We start from the raw sequence: 19,049 nt of genomic DNA, 5'->3' as shown, positions 1-19,049 counted from the left end.
CTTCACTGCCTCTTCGTTTAGTAGATCAAAGAGTAGGAAGATTCAGACAAATAGATATCTAATGTTTAACACTATAACGTTTTCAGTATGCTCAGTAAGTACCTGCAGCAGGTGCTGGAAGTTGTGCAAACAGCCTCCTTCAAACTGTCACTAAATAAATCAACAGTCAACGTTGGCTTCCCTCAAGAAGTTATTAAGTTACATGTTGACACATATTTATTGTGATTTTTTAAACGGATGGTTCCTGTCCAGCAAAATAGTTCTGTAAGTTAATTGGCCTTGTCCTTGTGTTACACAAACAAGGCAGCTGTAGAAAAGCTACCTTGAAGGTGAAGTCAACGTTTTGTCAATGGAGTTTGGTGGCGTAATGATATTGTCTTGGTTTTTGGTCCGTAGGGATCCTCTCCATAATGTTCAGACATGTAGAACCCCAATCCCAACCCCCGGGCCGAGGACCGGGGGTTGCCTGCAGCAACACTTCAAAAGTTGCAGATTTCGCAGGAAACCCGCAGACCTGGCAACCCTTGCAACCCTAGCTTCTCATCCCATGACGTGATCATGAAGCCTGATGCTCCTCCACAGCTCTGTGTTTATCAGTGAAATATATGAACTACACAGCTTATGGACATAAGACAGCATGTGGAGATGTAGTCTATACTTTAACTGTGCGCAGACACACGGACAGATGTCCGTCTGTCTCCTCCCCGCGCTCATGATAACTGATAAACTCCACATGGATCACCTCCAGCTCATCTCATTCACAGCATGTGGTGGAGATTTATTTTATTCTTTATAAAGGTTGTTCACTGAAATACAGGAGCGATCACGACTCTGTTGAGTCAGAGGCAGAGCGTGAGAAACACACACAGATCTGTGTCCTCACTGCTGGATCACATTGTTATACATTTCACTAAACTGCGAGTAGATCACACTCTGGATCATCTGTCTCTGAACAGCGCCGTCTCTCCCTCCAGTCGGATCGTCCCGTATTAACACCTCCATTTTAAAATGCCTGAAGTCCCCTTTGCTATTTTAGTTGTACTGAGCTAGCTAGCTGTGTTTCCCTGCTTCCAGTCTTATGGTTACACTAGGCTTAAACTACAGACATGAAACACACATGAGCAATGTTCTGATCTTACTTAGAAGAAGAAAGCATCCTTTTTAGGGCGCCATCCCACTTCCTCTTTTCCTCCATTTCTCATCTTATCCTCCATCCGTCCTCTCCAAGTCATCCTGTCACTCTTTGAAGCCACAGCTGTGTTTTTTTTTTTTTTATATGTTCACATTTTGCTTCCTGGAACATTTTCAAGGTCATCTTAAAAGGCTTGGACACACACACACACGCACACACACACACACACACACACGTGTACGTGCACATGTGGCGCCTTTGTGACGAGGCAGCTCTAATTGGATTCCATGGTCGACATGGCGATGAGAATTGATTTGCGACAGAGAGGGAGAAAGAGAGAGAGACGCTGAAGGATGAAGGTGTTGTTGTGTGATGATGGGGTCAGAAACCTCTTTTCACACACACACACACACACACACACACACGCGCGCTGATACACAGGCACAGACGAACCTCACACACACACACACACACATCACTTTCTCATGCACACACACACTCAGAGGTTATCATCAGCAGTAATGTTATTCCATTACCACAAACCATGGCCATATGGTTATTATGGACTGTAATCAACTGGAGGTTTCCATGACGATGAGTGCTTGAGGTCAACTATTTGTGTACTCACACGCACACATGCACACACGTGCACTCACAGCTCACAGTGACAAAGACCGAAGGGATGATGCTTCCAGTAATTCGACCTTTTTTTTCCCCATCCGCTCCGTCTTTTAAATCCATATTGATTTTCATATCTGCTCGTCTGTCACAACAACACAGAAATATTTGTTGTCAAAACAGAGCGAAACACCAATTACTGATGTGTGTCGTCACATTTTTCAATTCCAGCATTTTTAAACAAACTATTTTTACATATTTTGGGGGCCACACAACAAATTGGAGCTAAATATTAAAGTGTCAGTACATCGTCCTCAGCTGGCAAAGGATCCCTGCAGAGATAGACCCTGTTGTTAAAGAGTAAGAGGTTGTTTTTATTTAACCAGACACAGCTGCTATGTTGTTCTCTGCAAAGCCACCAGACTCCATTTAGAAAACCAACACTTTTACTTCTCTGAAAACATGAATTGCTGGTTTGCTAATGACTTGATTGGTTAGTTTATTTTTGTGATTGTGTGATTATGATGTTTTAAATGTTGAGTTCAGACACAACCCAATATTTGTGCAACACACAGTAACACACAAAATAACATCTGATTAAAGCAGCAGTAAACCAGCAACTCCTGTTGTCTGCACGGTAAAATAAGTGTTCTTCTTAATGGGGTCTTGAAGACGACACAGGTTTATTAAAACCACATTTCTCTCTAACATTCATATGCATGTTTAAAATGTTAGTATGAACTCACCCTGACTGGGAGCTAAAAGCCTTTACTGTTAACCACACAAACAACCAGCAGTGCTTCATCATTTATAGCTGTACAACTACAGCACTTTTCATCGCCTGCAGCAGCTCATAACATATTTACTAACACAAGTGTCTCCTTGTTCTCACTCTCTCATGTTCTCTTGCTTTGTGTCTGTTTGTCTTGCATGGAAAACACACACACACAGATGATTTGGCTATACATGTGAGGACCCACTCTCTCAGACCAGCTTGTGAGGACATGATGAGGACGTTTTGGACAGACGTCACAAAAAGGAGAATCAGAATCCCATTTTCTGAAGCTCCCCACCACACAGAGAAAGTGACATGTGTAGTTAGAAAGAAGCTTCATGAATCTGCCCTCTGCAGTGCACACATTCAGACACACAAGCACGGATTCATACACACTTTAAAAGACACACACTCTCTGCACGTCTTATACTTGTTTGCAGTACCTGATACACACACCAGTTTGGATGTGTTTCTGTGTGTGTGTTTGTAGCTGCAGCTGAAGTGATACGACGTGGGTAGGAGAAAGAGAGGGAGGGAGGGAGGATGAGGAGAGTTTGTCCCTCTCAGCTTATCTCACTACAGAGCGCTGCACCTGCTGAGGTTGCCAGGTTGCAGGGAGGTTTACAAGCAGGGCAGAGTTGCCATGTTGGAGGGATTTTTAAGCAGAGGAGCTGAGTGGATTTGAAGCGGAGCGCAGTGGGAAGGACTCCCGTTGCCGTGTCGGGCTCTTCAGATGTGAAGTGGTTCAGTTTGAAGCAGGGCACAGGTTGCCAGGTTGGAGTGAGTTCTAAGCCAGCGGAGGGAGGCGTGTGGAGGCAGATGTTGTCAGGATGTAGGACAGGTTCAGAGGTTAATGGACAACAGGGACACTTAGCATGTTGGTTCATTTAAGCGGGTTAAGTGGACCGCGTGATGATGGAGACATGGAGGCTCGGTGCTGTGAAGCTTGTTTGTAGCACACTGTGCTCTGACTCGGTTGCCTGTTTGGACTCGTGTTCATCCCGTTAAAGGTTACAGTTCGAGGGTTTCATACAGACAGGTGAGGGCTTTTTGTGGAGGAAGCTTTAGTTGCCAGTTCTTTGAGTCTGTAACGTCCGGGTTGCCAGGTCTGAGGGGAGTCAGGGTATTCAGGTGTGGAAGGAAAGTCTGGTCAAGTGTGAGGCTCAAATATTCCTCCTGTCATTTCTTTATCCTTTTTCCTGGCCTTAATACTGTTCTGTAGAAAACAGCCTGACATGTGTCAGAGAGTTAGGAGACGAGGACAGGTAGACCAGGATGGAGGGGGAGGAAGGCTAACATCAGATGACTGGAGCCCCCAGCCCAGCTGTGATTCCGAGCAGTAAAGACTTATTTAAGTATTTTTAGCCAGTGCAGGACACAATATACATACAGACCTTATTTTACCCTGGGTGATAACCTCACAGCCTACAGTCAGTCCCCAACAGGTGGAGTCCTGGTCACATGACTTCGCTCGTCCTCCAGAGACTCATTATAATGAGCTCCACTTCCTCGTCTCTTCTGGACATATATCAGGCTGAGATGACCCTGTAGCATATTTTTGAAACGTGGGCTCTGGCAGTGCCTCGTCAGCTCACGCGGGGCACACAGGGAGGGAAAGGAGGTCACTACTGTCGAGCCTTTGGAACTTTATTCATGGTTTTCTCCATTTTCCTGTGAAATCAGAGTTCTGTTTTAGAATCAGTTTTTCTCGTTAAACTGAAAAGAAAGTCTTGCAGTTGTTTTCTGAAGGTTTGAGTTTGATGGACTGTAACAGCTTTGTCTTGAGTGTGAAGTAAAGAAAATGATTGAGCACAAAAAGAAAACAGAAAAGCTAATGAGCAAACACGACTCTGGTTACCACCACTGCTGTAATCCTTCCTGTCAGAGACAGATAAGACCATATTTATGAACACTGTCGTCTGCTCTCTCACTCTCTATCATTTATCTCTGCTGTCTCTCGGTGTTCTGTGTTTCAGTCTGTGAAGCTTCAGCAGCTTGTGTGTCCATTTCAGACTCCGCAGCTCCTATTAGAGGGAAAGTACAGTTATTTTGTTAAGGGCCGGTGAAGAGGAGCGCTGTGGTGTCCGACTGAATTGATGTTGTTTTACAGGAAAAAATAAAGAGCCCTCTGGATGAAGGTTGACCTTGAGAGGCTCCAGTCAGTTAGGACACGAGTACAGGGCAGCTGCATCGTGCTGTTGTTGGAGCAGGAGAGCACTTGCAGGTGAAAGGAGGTTTCGGTCGGCAGGTTTGAGCGAGTTTTCAGTTTAAAGTGAGATGTGATGATTGCGATGTGGTGTCACACAGACACGAGGATGTTCCTGTTCGGGAATGTGTTCGGAGCTTTGATGATGAAGTAACAAGGACAAAGTTCAGGATGAGGACGTGTTTGCTGTAAAGCAGACAATCAGAGCGGTGCCGTAAGACAGCGAGAGCACAACTTGAGGATTCATTAAACAAAAACAGTTGTGGGAGAAATTTGTGCTTAAATTAAAAACTAATTCAAACTTTAATGATTCAGGATTTTACCCCCAAGCGAGATAAAAGTCTGTAAAAGTCTTAACTGACCAAATCCCTGTAATTATCATGACATGTCTGCATGAGCCTCCTTCATTTGCTCCCAAAATTATATTTAACATGTCAATAATAATTTCCACTGCAGCCCCCACAGTTCCTGAAGAGAAAGAGGAAGAAATGACAGACACTGCTGTGGTGTTGAGGTGATGACGTGTTTCCCTATAGAAGTTTATTTTTCATGTGAGGGAGCAGAAAAAGTTCTTGGTGATGAGAGAATTCAGATGCAACGACGGCGACTTCAGGCTCGACTTAGGAACGACAAGAAGCTGATCAGTGGACCACGAGGGGGTACAGACATGCACGAGGTCAGAGACGTACCGAGATGCTGACCCATTTAAAACTTTAAAAACAAACAATCAAATCTTAAAATGAATCCTAAAATGAATGGGGGTTCAGTGGAGGGAGGCCAGGACGGGGTCATGTGATCTCGAGGGTTAAATAACCCAGAGGACTGATGCAGCTGTTTTATGTGACCGTGGCTGCTGAAAGTGTTTATGCCTTGACACACACAGAGTCACACTCACAAAGAACACCTTTGCTGTCCTTCATTTCAGCCACACGTGTTGCTTAAGGCCGCAGATGTACTTTCTTTTGTTCGCGTACACAACCGTCTGTGTCATGAACCTAAGTGTTCACATACTTGTCTCTGCACCACGCGTGTTACTGGAGGATACCTCTAGAGGGCGCACCAGAGAGCTCAGGCCGTATGCAACTACCATATGTGCGGAATAAAAACAACAGACATGGCGGCACTCGAGGAGGTTACTGTTGAGATCACGGCAGAAGCTTCTGTGTGTTCGGTGGACGGAGCACACCGTCTGCACCGTCCCCGCTCTGTCTCTCCAACACGTTCCTGCGTCTAGGACGTAACGGCCCCGGACTTGTTTCCATTTAGTTCTGCAGGTTTCCACGTCGACTTCTAAAACAGAATTATCTGTCTGCAGCTGTTTGACAGGCATGTTTGTCTCTGTGAAGAGGTAATGACACATCGTACAGATGTGTTGCAGACTTGGTCTATCAGCTCGTACTCAGAACTTTCTGCCATTGTTGTCCCTGCTGCTGTCACATCCCCTCTGCCTCTACACTGCCCCTACTAAATGAAGATAAGGTTAAAGATAAAGTTCTATCTTCTCTTATCTTATATTTTCTTGCTTGAAAACCTTTATTTGCACTCCTAGAGCAGAGTTATTGTCCATGTTCTGCCCTGGCACAACTGACCAAACCGTCACAAGCTGTTTACCTGCTCGCGGAGGTGACAGTGACGGCTCGGTGTCGGTGCTGTTGGACTGTAAACAGAAACCTCAGACGAGTGTGAGTTTAGTTTTTCAGCACAGTTTCAAGTTGCCAGGTTTGATTACTGTAACTTGTGACCCTGTAAATACTGTGTGCCAGCAACAAACTGAAATGTGAGTGTTGCTTGGCTTAAGACAGGGGAGGAAAAGAGACACTTGTTGCCAGATTGGAGGGCTGCCAGGTTATGATGTTATGCACTTTGTGAATTGATGATAGCCCTACGAGGAGGTTATGTGATGCATGATGCCGGGGAAAGTTTTATTAATTCACTGTGGATTTGCCAGGTTGCAGAAACAGATGGAGCCATCAGGTAGAGAGAGGGAAAAGAAACCGGGTTATTTGTTTTTTGAGACGACAAAGAGAGGGTTACGGTTGCCAGGTTGAAGCGAGGTTTGCAAGTTGGTGTAAAAACAGCTTTCTGTGATGCCACTTCAAATACTATCAGCCGCAGAAGGAGGTGATTTCCTTCAGCTGCCTGATGAAAGGACGAATGCACACAGTGTGGAGTTCCCAGGCCGGACTCAGATATCTGGAGACATTTAACAGGAAAAAGGGGGTAAGAGGGCACAAAGCATTGGCTATTCGGAGCGGGAGAAGTTATTGTTTCCAGGCGGAGCGGGGTTGCCAGGTTAGATTGATATGAGTTTGTGCTGGAGAAAATACAGACAAGAAAAATGGACACAAAAAACAGAGAGAGGAGGTTCTGTGAGAGGCAGAGGAGGGTGCAAAATGAAGGTGTCATCACTGTACGGAGTTGCCAGGTTGGATGCTGTTAAAGGCTTCGTAATAAGCTCAAGTTGAGCGTCTAAAGTTTGCAAAGAAACTAAATGTGTCAGGCTACATTTTAGTGAAATGAGCATTAAGTGGTGTGCAGGGAGAGTTTTCTGTTTCAATGTGACTTTAGCTTCTCTTTCAAGTCGCCCTCAGCGCCGCCGAGCAAACAGTCATCTATTTAATCTTAATGCAGTTTGTCTGCACATTAGTGTTATGTATAGCACTAAATATAATGTGTTTATATTGCCACTACTTAGAATACGAGCTGTTAAACTTATTTTACTGGTTTTCAGGCCGTTGAACATCCAGACGTGCAGTCATTCTCGCCTCCACAGCGTGCAGCAGTAAGTTAGTGTAAACTCCAGCTCCACTGCTGGCAGGATTTGAAGAGCAGCCACTAGAAGTGAGAGCGGTGATCAGAGCTCCTCTGGCCTGACAGTTCACTGTCAGACGAGTTACAAGCTGGAAATGAAAGTCGGCACCAGCAGAAGCAATCTTCTTTTCATTGTAGTTTTAAAAATGGCCGCCTGAGCCGAACGCTGCATGCTCGTACACTTAACACTCCCGAGCAGAAAGGAGCGGTGGTTCACTCAGGTTCACGTTCACACCTCCCATCCTTCACATTTGATCATAAGTGGCTTCCCATCAAGATGAGAACTCTGGACAGCAGCCAGAAGAAGCTTTCACCGAGAGGCGTTTAAAAGAAGTCAGATTAACTGGATCAAGAGATACTGCGGCTTCTCTGACTTTAGCCAAAACTTTCTGCAATATCCCATTTAGGGAAGTATCACACTGTTTTACAGTCTATTATTCAATTGCTGACATTTCTTTACAGATAGGATTCTTTGAGTCAACACAAGAAATGTGCACCTCATATCTCTGCCAGGTGTGTCCGTCTCCCCTTCCAAACATAGAAGAGTTGAGTCTCACTCCATTGTCCAGCTCTGTTACAGTCCAGACGGCAGAGAAGGTCTTCATCCTGTATTGTGTGTGGATTATGATCACTGTATATGAAGAATCAACATGATTATGAATCTTTTCATCTCTGCTGAGAGTTTCACTTTTGCAGCATTGACCTGCCAGGACGTCTGGATGTTCAAACAGTCAATAAAACAGACGTTTCAAAGTTTGTTAATGCTGAAACATACGGGCTTAAATGTGCATGTCGGTCAGTATGAAATTCACTACAACAAAATGATAGACAAAGAGGAAACCTGAGATATAAAGTTTGGATAAAAGGCCCAAAGTTAAAGAATTAAACTGGTTATAAATGAGTTTTGTAACTTCATTGTTTCGTGTTTCTTCAAGCTGCCGTGCACGTTTCTTTTCTAATCGCAGCTTTACCTCATTTTCCACACTGAAACAGTGCTTCCTGTGTTTCCAGCAGATCTCTTCCTGCTGTGTCTGAGCGCCGAGGATCAGCAATGCACTGACACCCGAATCTGACGCCCCCAGCTGCAGGTTTAGATAAATAAAAACATTTCTCTTGTTTTTCGCTCGGTTGTAGCTGCAGGAAATATCTGACTGTGACAGCTTCTGTGTTCTCCGTCTGGCAGGTACCCACAGGAAACAGAGAAACTCCCAAAAACTATGCCGACTGAGGAAAGCAAATAACAAACTGTTTTTGTTTGAATTTTAGAGTGGATCTTTCCTTTAATGACCGCAGAGTCCTGTGGGACGAGCAGAAAAGGGGACATCGGACAGAGCAGAGCTGCCAAGCTGGCCTGATTTGAGTGCGAGCAGTGGGGGGGCGACTGCCAGCATTATTTTACAGAAGTGCTGACAGTTCCCAACCAGAAAATGTGCTTAGAAACCCAGATCATTTCCTGCAGTCACCTATTTAGTCTTTTCCACTTCGGTCTCAAAGGATCTTTTTATAACTGTGGAAACACATTTAGGAAGTGGGCCAACCTCATCGCCCATATGTCTCTGTGGGAGACTGAGAGTCTCAGTGGGCATGAAGAGAGGCTGGAAACTCGCTGCCTGAGAGAGAAAGAGAGCGAGATTCATGATGAGGCGAAGGACAGGAGAGGTGTGAATAAATAACAGAGGGAGAGAGAGAGACAGTTGAGCGAAAATGGAGGTAGAGACGGTCAAAGTGAGTGGGAGCGATCCGTCTGTGATGCGGTTCCTCCCAAAGGTGAAGGCTGTGTTTGTTCCTCGCTGTTTTACCTTCGTGTAGAGCCCTGACAACCATCAGACAAGGTCGCGATTTACCTGCGCGCTGTGTAATCAGCGGGGAAATGTTGAACTTCTGGCCAGACTGCTCATGACGAGGCTGCCAGGTGTCTGCGGAGCCGGCGACAGAGCGCTGTTTGAGGGTGGATCAGTCATCCAGTAAATGCTAACACAGTTTGCCGCTTGCTCTCCTGGTTGCTGCAGCGACACTGATTGGTTCAGCAGAAACAGTTGATTGCTATTTTAACATTCAAAGAGCACAACACGGGTTTAATATGAGGGATGCATATTTCTGTCACTCATACAGTTCAGGATGCATTACCCATGATGCAACTCTGTAGTGTTTTTCATCATGCTTTATTCACATGTATTCAGACAGATGATGGGAGGACTGTGGAGCACACTGGAAACAGTACCTGTAGAAGAACAGCCGTGCAAAGTGTTTTAACCATCCACACTATGGAACCTGGTCTTACATATCTCCCTCTAACAGGAGCAAACATGAACAATCTGGCAACAAAGGGTCAACAGTTTGGTGCAACTAACAGTGGCAGTACCAAGGGCAGTTCTCCTTTCACTACCCATGTCGTAATGAGCCACTTCTTTAAAGTAATTTAGCAGTAATGTTCGGATAATATGGAGAGAGTTGCAATAAATACATGAAATCATAGAGACTTAAAAACTGTGTCTTATATATTTGGATCCAGTTTTCTGTCCCATTTGTTTGTTTTTCTTTGCCTTCGTTGGAGACTTAAGTTCCTTCAGATCACAGACTAGAAAACGTCTGAAGTGTTTGAGGTCGTACGGTTATCTGTGAGTATGTATGAATGTATATCTAACAGCTAAAAAACTTCCATTGAATGTGTTCTTCCTTACGACGCGGTACATCGTCTCCCCTGAGACAATAGATCCGACACCAGAATTATCCGTCCTCATCTCATCTCATCTCATCTGTCGCCTCTAAGAAGAACATACTTACTATTCAGACGTGTTCCTCTCAGAAAACTCACTGATTTCAGAACAGGAAGTGTAATCAGAGCGCTCTGATTGGTGACAGATCTCTTCCATCTGTGCTGATGATAAAGTAAATGAAAGACAAATTTAAATCAGAGATCTAGTTAACTATGTTTTTCTCTTCCTTCTGTCCTCATGTTTTCATTCAGGCAGTTTGGAGAGACTTTTCAGACAGGAGCATCTGCTGCAGCTTTAAAGCACTCTGTTATAACAATGCTCAGTTATCAGAACAGGTTCTATATAATACGGGTCTTTATTTTTATTCTACTCATCATTTCTCAAGACACAAAGATGTTTAAGAGAACCGGAGCTAAGGGTTCCTCCTTGATCCCAGACCCACACTGGTCGTGTATCGTGCATAGAGGCCGCTGAAAGGCCAAGAAGGTCGTGTGTGTCTTCTCAGCAGCGGGAGTGTTTCTGCAGCGCAGCCTCACTGCTGTGTTCTGTCGGGCCTGTTTATCAAAAGACGCTCACAGGATCTGCTTCTCAGTCAAACATGACTTGTGTGGTGCTGAAGTGTGATGGCTGCTGCTTGACACTGAGTGATTATAAGGCAACGGATCTGCAGCCACACTTCCTCTCCAAACTGAGCTCTGTCACTCTGTCAATGACAAACGACAGAGAGGAATGGCGCCCCTTTTTACCCATGATTCTCTTCTTTCTTCTGCTCCCAGTGATGGATGGTTTCTGCTGATTGAACGAACATGTCACTTTACCAGCCAAGTTGCCATTTGGCTGCCCTGCCGTGCCCTCGCTGCATCTGTCCACTCGTCTGCCTCCCTCCTTTCTCCCCCTCCATCCTCTCAACCTTTCCACTCTTTCCACCACTTATCCTTTCCTCTCGGTCTGTCTGTGCAGGGACTCTTGGCAGACGTTGACGGACAGCTGGTAAAGCCAACGACAAACTTTGAGGACTTTTACGGCACGTCTGCAAGGTCCTCCGGTCAGACCTACACGGGCGTGCGGACCACGAGTTCATGCACGTGCACCCGGATGAGCGCCAGCACTGTTTCCTACCCTGTGAGAAGAGGACGGCCCCCCTCCCTGCTAAAGAGGTAGGCTGCTGCCAATAAAAACTGCCCCTGCACCCTGCTTTTACGAGCTGATTTTGTTAGTGACTGCTGCATTGCCAGCACAACATTAGAGACATTAACACATCACTGCCCTGCCAAACTGTTGTTTGCACACATGTGGCATATAAAGTAGATGTAGACATGGTTTGGGGACGACTGTTTAGAGGACAGTTTGGCGTTGTGTGGATGCAGAAGGAGCCACATTCAGAGGACAGGGTATGATTTTTTATGCAAACTTGTTACTTTTACTCGACTACATTTGAAAGACAAATATGGTACGTTTGACTCCTCTACATTTCTTTAAGTGTTCTCGTTACTCGCTGCTTTCAGCTGATGAATTTTCTTTTCTTTTATAAAATCCTAAAGACAGTGAACCTCGCACGTCTCCATGACTGAACGCAGAGCAAACAGATCAGGCGTTTCATGTAGAGGTGATCATGACGGCTACGGCAGAGACGGATGGTGATTCTCCACCTGAGCACACATGGTCACATCTTAAAGCCATGGTTCACATTTTTGCACATTTTGATTTGTATCGTTTTAAATGTTCGCTCTGTTTAATGTGCAGCTTCATCACGGCCTACAAAAACAGTAGTTTGAATACTTCAGTATTCTTAAAAGCAAATACTCGAGTACTTTCACTCAAGTAATAATTCGACTGAGCAACTTTCACAGGTGTCCGAGTAACATTTGACCTACTTTGACCCAAGTACTGAGGTCGTGTACTGTATCGACTGTGTCACACAACAGATCTGTGTGCTGTTAAAGAGTGAAACGTTCCACCCACGAGATAATGTGAAAATTGACTGCAGCTTCTCCTGCTGTGTTTCTTACCTTGAAAATCAGCCTCGGCTGCTGCGTGTAAAGAAGAAAAAAACTAACCTAGAAACAAGCTTTATTCCCAGGTGACACTCCTGCCTTTCTGCAACATAAGTCACACCTTCTCAACGAGCTGTTGGAAAATGCATCCTCAGTTTCTGAGCTTATAACAAACTCAGAAAATAAGCTGTGAAAGCAGCGTTTAAGAGTCAACGCCTATAAATCTGCAGCATATGGTGACGGCTTCAGGGACCGTAGGATAATGTCTCTGACGGCTTTTACACGAATGCATAATAGAAGAAGAAAACATTTGAAACAACTCGCAATTAGACTGTGTATGTGTGTGAGTACGAGTGTGTGTGTGTGTGTGTGTGTGTGTGTGTGTGTGTAAGAGTAGTGACTTTAGCTAATGCAGCCTTAATAGCCGCATTAGTTTCTTACTCCGACTGAATCGTTCGAATCTACTCCGACAAGAAAATAGGCCCATTAGATGGCTATAGATCTCATAACACACACACACACACACACACACACACACACACACACACACACACACACACAGTCACACACACACTGAAATGAGACCCTGAGTACACAACAACCCTGCATGCACCCCCACACTTCTTGCAAAACAAACCCCACATAGTTTGTCTCTCTTTTTCACACACAAACACACACACACACACACACACACACACACACACACACACACACACACACATCCCTGCAGCCACTCGCCGTCTCATTGAAGACTTTTCTATCAGAACTAATTTGCGGCCGCCGCTGCCTGCGCCGTGGAGGTGACAGGAGCTTCCTAATGAGACGAGTGAGTGTCACAGTAATGGCAGGTGTGGGTCTGAATCAGAATTACAGTAATGAGATGAAGCGGCCTAATGGTCGCACGCAGAATAATAACAAGTACAAACACAGGATGAGAGAAGCAATAATGAGAACGCAGGCTGGGACACGAGTCAGACCAACAACAGCGTGACAATAAGCAGGTGAGCGCCGCTCCTGTGTGCGGTCTACTCTAATGAAAGAGGAAGAAGAGGAGCAGTGACGACCTCTGTCTGGTTGCTCAAAGAATCCTTCTGGTATGTATGAACCTGAGATCTAAATGACTAAAAGCTGCATCAAGGGTTAAAAGGTTTTGTTGTTGCTCCAATAGATTGCTTCAGCTGTTAGTTATAATGGCTGCAATGTAATCCCTGCAGGCAAATGCTTCCGATCAAAGTGTGTCCACTAAAACTTCTTGTTGTTTCCACTGACAGGCTCAGAGTGTGTGACAACATCACAGACACAAGGATCCCTGCAGAGATAGACCTTTGTGTTACAGAGGAAGATGATTGTTTTAACCACAAACAGACGTTACATCGCTCTCTGCAAACACACCAGACTCCACCGACAAAAACTGCAATTTTACACAGCAGGAGTTGCTGATCTACCGCTGCCTTAATCAATCAGTTTGATTGTGTTATTGTGTGACTTTGTTTTTAACAGTTGATTCTTGTTGATGGAGTCTGGTAGATGTAAATGTGTATTTACAGGATTGTTTTTCTGAGCGTCAGCATCAGCTTGTTCCCAGTGAGGACAGAGCGTATGCGGCCGCCTAGAGGAAAAACTGCTGCACCCAGCGTCTTTTGTCAGAGCGCTCCGAGCACTTCGGGGTGAAAATCTCTGAACTTTTCAGAAAGACGCTGGTGTCGCCACCGCCGCTCAGATGGGACGCAGCATCACAAGAGAGACCGAAAAGACTGTTTGTGGGAGCAGATCAGCCGGACACTAAATGTTGCTGGTGAGTGTTGTGCTTTCATCGCCCTACGCGTTGTAAGCTTGTTGTTAGCTGTGTAGTAAGTTAAACTTATTGTTGTCATAGAAACGAAACCCGCGTGTTACGCCGGGTGCAGCGTTTTTTTCCTCTCACTGCAAGCGCACCGTGCCAGCGCTTTGCTGCCAGAAGAAGGCGCTATGCGGACACGGGGCCGGAGGCATTGACACCAAATAAAGAAAAGGACCCAGGTTTAAAAATAGCAGCATTCTTATTGAAAGTTGTTTGAGTATCTACAGCTCGAATACTGAACAGGTTTCCCTCACAACCTGTTGTTGTTGATCTGCAGCGCAGCCAGAAAATGATCTTATAAATAGTCATCATCAGCAGTGAAGCTGCTGTGTTTGCTCATCTCTGTGAGATGTTTTGGTATAACTATCACAACAAACGGTGTAATTATATGTTTTCACTCTATCTACATAGCCATTACCTGCTTTTGTGCAGTTCTGAAGGAAGCTGCACACAGCTGCAGAATCCTTTGTTATTTTTAACACACACTGTAAACTGTGACAGAGGTGTGTACCAAATCCACGTTTCTCCGCCTCTGCAGGTGTTAGCTGGGCCGTGTTTTCAAGGGTAACGCTGTTTCACATGTTTGTAATTCACACTCTTAAATCTTTGATTTAATCCTATAAAAACAGACCTCCAGCGGACGCCTGCAGGAGGTTGTTGTCTGTATAATCCTGTTGGATGTAATGAGTTCATGTTTGCACTTTCAGAGTAACATCTGTTTACTTAGTGAATGTGTGAGAGAGGATGTCTGAATGTATGTGTTCATGTATTGTTATATTTCAATAATTTAGCATTTAGCTTAGATTGTTAAGATTCTAAGGAGAACAAAGATACTCCATGAAACGCAGGTGATCTGACCTTGAGTTTACAGGAGCCTGTAAACTGAAGGTCAGCTGACATAATGACCTGGACAGCGGCTTTGGACTCCGTCAGGGAGCGAGGACACGGCCGGCTGCTGGCGGGCGGCTCGGCTTCACTGAGTCTCTCTCAGCGTCGCTTTATAACTCTATTGATCAGGACGGAGCAGCGGAGCAGACAGGCCTATTACTGTACACGGTGTCGGCCACTGTGTTCCCCCTGTGCTCATTGAGCTGCAGAGGTGCAGAGCGGTGCTGAAGAACAATTTAAGAAAGAGGGAAGCAAAAAAGGAGCTTTTATTCTCCGGCCAAAGTTTTGCATTAACTTTTTAAAGCTACACTGCACAAAAATTCAGTGAATGAATCTTCTCGCCGAACACGTCATTGCTATACTTCTGGCTCTGGTAGACGACAACTCAACTAATTAACTCATTTATATACAAAATGCCCAACAGCTCTTAAGGTTGCTCTTTATTTCCTCCATTAAGCCTCTTGTGTTTACATTGTGTTTACTCAGAGAATTTCTCTCCTGCAACCTCACTAACATCACCTCATCATTACTGGAACTAGTTTCTAAACTCCAAGTCTTGAATCGACCTCTAAAATTGAACGGCATGGAGGCATAAAGCAGCTTTAAATGTAATAAATGTGCTGCGTTACCTTCCGCCTCTGGATGAATGAGACACTAATCCTCCACCTATACAGGCTCATAAATGTGTGCACAGTTAACATCACAGGTCCTGCTCTTTCCAACGCGTTCTCTTATTATTAATGTCAGCAGCTTCAGTGTACTCGCTCCCACTTTCTGCTGCCTGTGCATAAAACTTTGGCTGCGAGTTGTTTTGTAGAATAAGGCTCCAGTATGTCAATTATATTAGTGCTATTTCAGCAATAACACACATCCTGTTTTGATGATGGAGGAGCAAGTAAAGTGTCCCACGTGGCTGCTAACTCTCCTCGCTCCCTCACTCACTCCACTTCACTCCTCATCTGCTTCTGAGGTGACTTCCTGTTAGCAGAGGAGAGCTGCTAAGGAAGGAGTTGTGTAATCAGGTATCTGTTAGCTTTCTGTCTCATGCAGCAGTCCATCCTGTCCATACGTATTCCCAGGTTAAGAGAAACGTTCTTATTAGGATTCTTTGCAAGCGTTCATATCACTATTTGTGCATTTCATTCCATGTTTCATCCCCTGTTTTTCTTTGATCTCAGATTCTCATTTCCTTTTTATTTGCACTGAATTATCTGCAGTCAGTTCCTTTAATCACCGGGCTCCTCGACTGTCCGTCTAATTATTTCAGAGCTTTTTTTCTTCACGTGCTGAGAGCTGCTAAAACCAGTGGATGAGCTCCTCTGGCTGCAGCTGGCGGCCTGTTTGCCTCCATGCTGCTCAGTGTGTTGAAGGCGAGGTCGTCCGTGTTTGGGATTTATTAAGAACTTACCCAGAAGTGAAGTTTCTTATGCAGCTATTACTCTCTTCATCTCCCATTAAAGAAGCAATTTTAGAATACGTATTAGTGCCAGTCGAGAAATATATTTCTGAAGGCAGATTTGCGTGCGTGCGTGTGTGTGTGTGCGTGTGTGTGTGTGTGTGTGTGTGTGTGTGTGTGTTTACATGTCTGTATTTTCAGCGATAGGAGAAACACTTAAGTTGCCAAAATTAATTTCCTTGGCACTTCTTTATCAGTTGATTGACAGCTGAGCCCAGGCTCCTATAAACACACAAGTTGGTGTGTACCATTTTACAACAGTCTCTCTAAGTGTGTGTGTGGTTGTGTGTGGTTGTGAATCCATATGTGTTGTAGACAAATCAAATCAGAGCTTTACATTCTGCCTTTCATCAGCTGAAGGACCGCGGCAGCCTCTGTGGGCCTCCTTCAACATCACAGAGAAGATCAAGATCCAAACTTATTTATCTCGAGATAATAAAGCTGCACCACCGTAACGTCACATGATCATAACTCGTATCTCCAGAGCTGCAAAAGCACAAAACACAAACATGGAAACAGACTTAACTGAGCTCGTCAGTGTGGGCGATGGCAGCATGTCCTGCTCTGTGACATCACAGTGAGCAGCCGGTTGTTCTGCTTTTTACATCGACAGAAAATGATCACGAGAAAACCAGCTTTGTTATCTCGAGGTATGGATGTTTGTCTGTCTGCACAGTTAATTTCAAAGTGTTTGTAACTAAAATAAAGACAAAAATAGAGACCTTCGGAGAAATGTCACCCATAATCAGGAGGTGTGGAACGAGTGAAAATCTTCTCGTCACATCTGGAACACGGTTGTCTCAATAACAAATAAAGCCTCTTCAGCAGATATAGGCCGGTTTTCATTGTAGTAAGATGATCCATCCATTATCTACACCGCTCACACCTGGACAATCCAATCCAACTTTATTTGTAAAGCACTTCAAAACAACCACAGAGGACCAAAGCTCTGTACAGGAGAATGAAAGACATAAAACACACAGCTCACACGACGCACAAGGTACAAATAAATAAATAGAAATCAATAAAATAAAATAAAAAATAATAGAAATAAAATACAAATGCAATCAACGTCTTACAAGGTGTCCAAGGCCAAGGAGAAGAGGTGGGTTTGAAGGAGACATTTAAAGACGGTTTAAGAAGCCTGTCTAATGTGCAGAGGCAGATCATTCCACAGCAGCAGAGACACGGTCCCCTCTGAGCTCACGCCCATCGGCTGACCTGACAGCATGGGTGGGTGTATAGAGGTGTAGCAGCTCAGAGAGGTAGGGCGGGGCAAGACCACTGACGGATTTAAAAGCAATTAAAATAGTTTTGAAATGGATCCTCAAATGTACGGGCAACCAGTGGAGTGAGGCTAATGGGGGAAATGTGCTCATGTTTACAGGTTGCCAGTCAATCACAGGGCTGACACAGAGACTGACAACCTTTCACGCTCACACTCACACCTACGGGCAATTTAAGCCTCCACACAGAAAGGCCCACTACGTCTGAACCGGGATTTGAACCAGGAACCTTCTAGTTGTGAGGCAACCGGACTAACCACTGCACCACCATGCAGCCATCAGTTTAACTTAAATGTCACCCTGTCCCTGGATCCAAGCATTTTTTAACAAATACAACCGATCAAACACTTCAGGTTATCAGCAGGCAATACGAACTCAGACGAAGCAGAAAATGTGAAGTAAACATTGTAAACACGGCAGCTTGATTGGGCTCAGGTTCCAAATCTTGGTTTAAAATAAATCTGCTAGTAATGTTAGTGAAATACTCATAATCATAATCATGTTTATGACTGGCTACATGAGTGACATTATGCACAGAAGAAAAATAGGTCTGCTAGCCCAGCCCTCCTGCCGACGGTTCATTATAATATCAGTGCATTGAAACTATAGCGTGCTTAAAGTCTTGAGAAGATCATAAAACAGCTGGTAGCAGGTCTCTGACAGGATGCACTGACTCCAGTCTCCTGCATGAAAGTGGGACTCCCTACACCCCCATCCATCTCCCCAACCACCACACTCTCACTTCACAGAGGACACAAGCTGTATATATAGAGCCATGATTCAGCGGCTGAGATTACTCACAGTTCTATTTACCACTAACAAGACCAACCGGGACCAGGCTAGCTGAGGCTGGATGAACATTGCAGGGTTTTTAGCCGCCTCCTCAGCTACTTCCCTCATCACACAAAGTTTCAGTCGTCTCGGTATCACTGCTTCTGTGTGCTGTGAGAAATTAGCTCTAATGTTGGATTTCAGCTTTAATCTTCTAAATAAGTGAGGATAAGTTAATAAGAGCAAAAACCTCAACACGGTCTTGAGGCTGTCTCCCGCTGTTCGTCGGCGCTGCTGCGGCAGGATGAGTGCTTTAAATGTCAGGGCAATTTTTCATTCTTCATCGGTGCTGGAATGAGTTCCAGAGGCCGACTGTGTGGCAATAACAGCACACTGATGTGCTGCCTGCCTCTGCTTTTGTGTGCTAATGCCCCCCTGAGGAGGCGCGGTAGGTGTGTGTGAGGGGGCTCAGTGGATGTGAGTGTCAGGGTGATGTTACACCTCACTCCTGACATGATGAACTTGCACACTTTGCTTACATTAAACTTTAAAGAG

The 19,049-nt window shown here is 44.8% G+C and overlaps 1 protein-coding gene across 4 annotated transcripts in view; it reads left to right on the top strand.

The window, feature by feature from the left end:
* LOC138597198 (leucine-rich repeat and fibronectin type III domain-containing protein 1-like protein) overlaps positions 1–19,049 on the top strand; it is a 211,170-nt gene that overhangs the window by 29,247 nt on the left and 162,874 nt on the right. For 3 of the 4 annotated variants that reach the window (XM_069668766.1, XM_069668764.1, XM_069668767.1), the window contains exon 1: positions 11,390–11,416. The exons of the other annotated variant lie outside the window; for it this stretch is intronic. The gene's annotated coding sequence lies outside the window, so the exon portion shown is untranslated. Of the gene's footprint in view, positions 1–11,389; positions 11,417–19,049 lie in introns of those variants that run through there. 4 annotated transcript variants of the gene reach the window in all.

This window comes from Semicossyphus pulcher, unplaced genomic scaffold (genome assembly GCF_022749685.1).
Source record: "Semicossyphus pulcher isolate SPU_LCO1_2020_fin unplaced genomic scaffold, fSemPul1.0.p SCAF_19, whole genome shotgun sequence".
In the NCBI taxonomy this organism is placed as follows: domain Eukaryota; kingdom Metazoa; phylum Chordata; class Actinopteri; order Labriformes; family Labridae; genus Semicossyphus; species Semicossyphus pulcher.
Note: the sequence above shows the minus strand (reverse complement) of the source record. Positions and strands in the feature narration are given on the sequence as shown.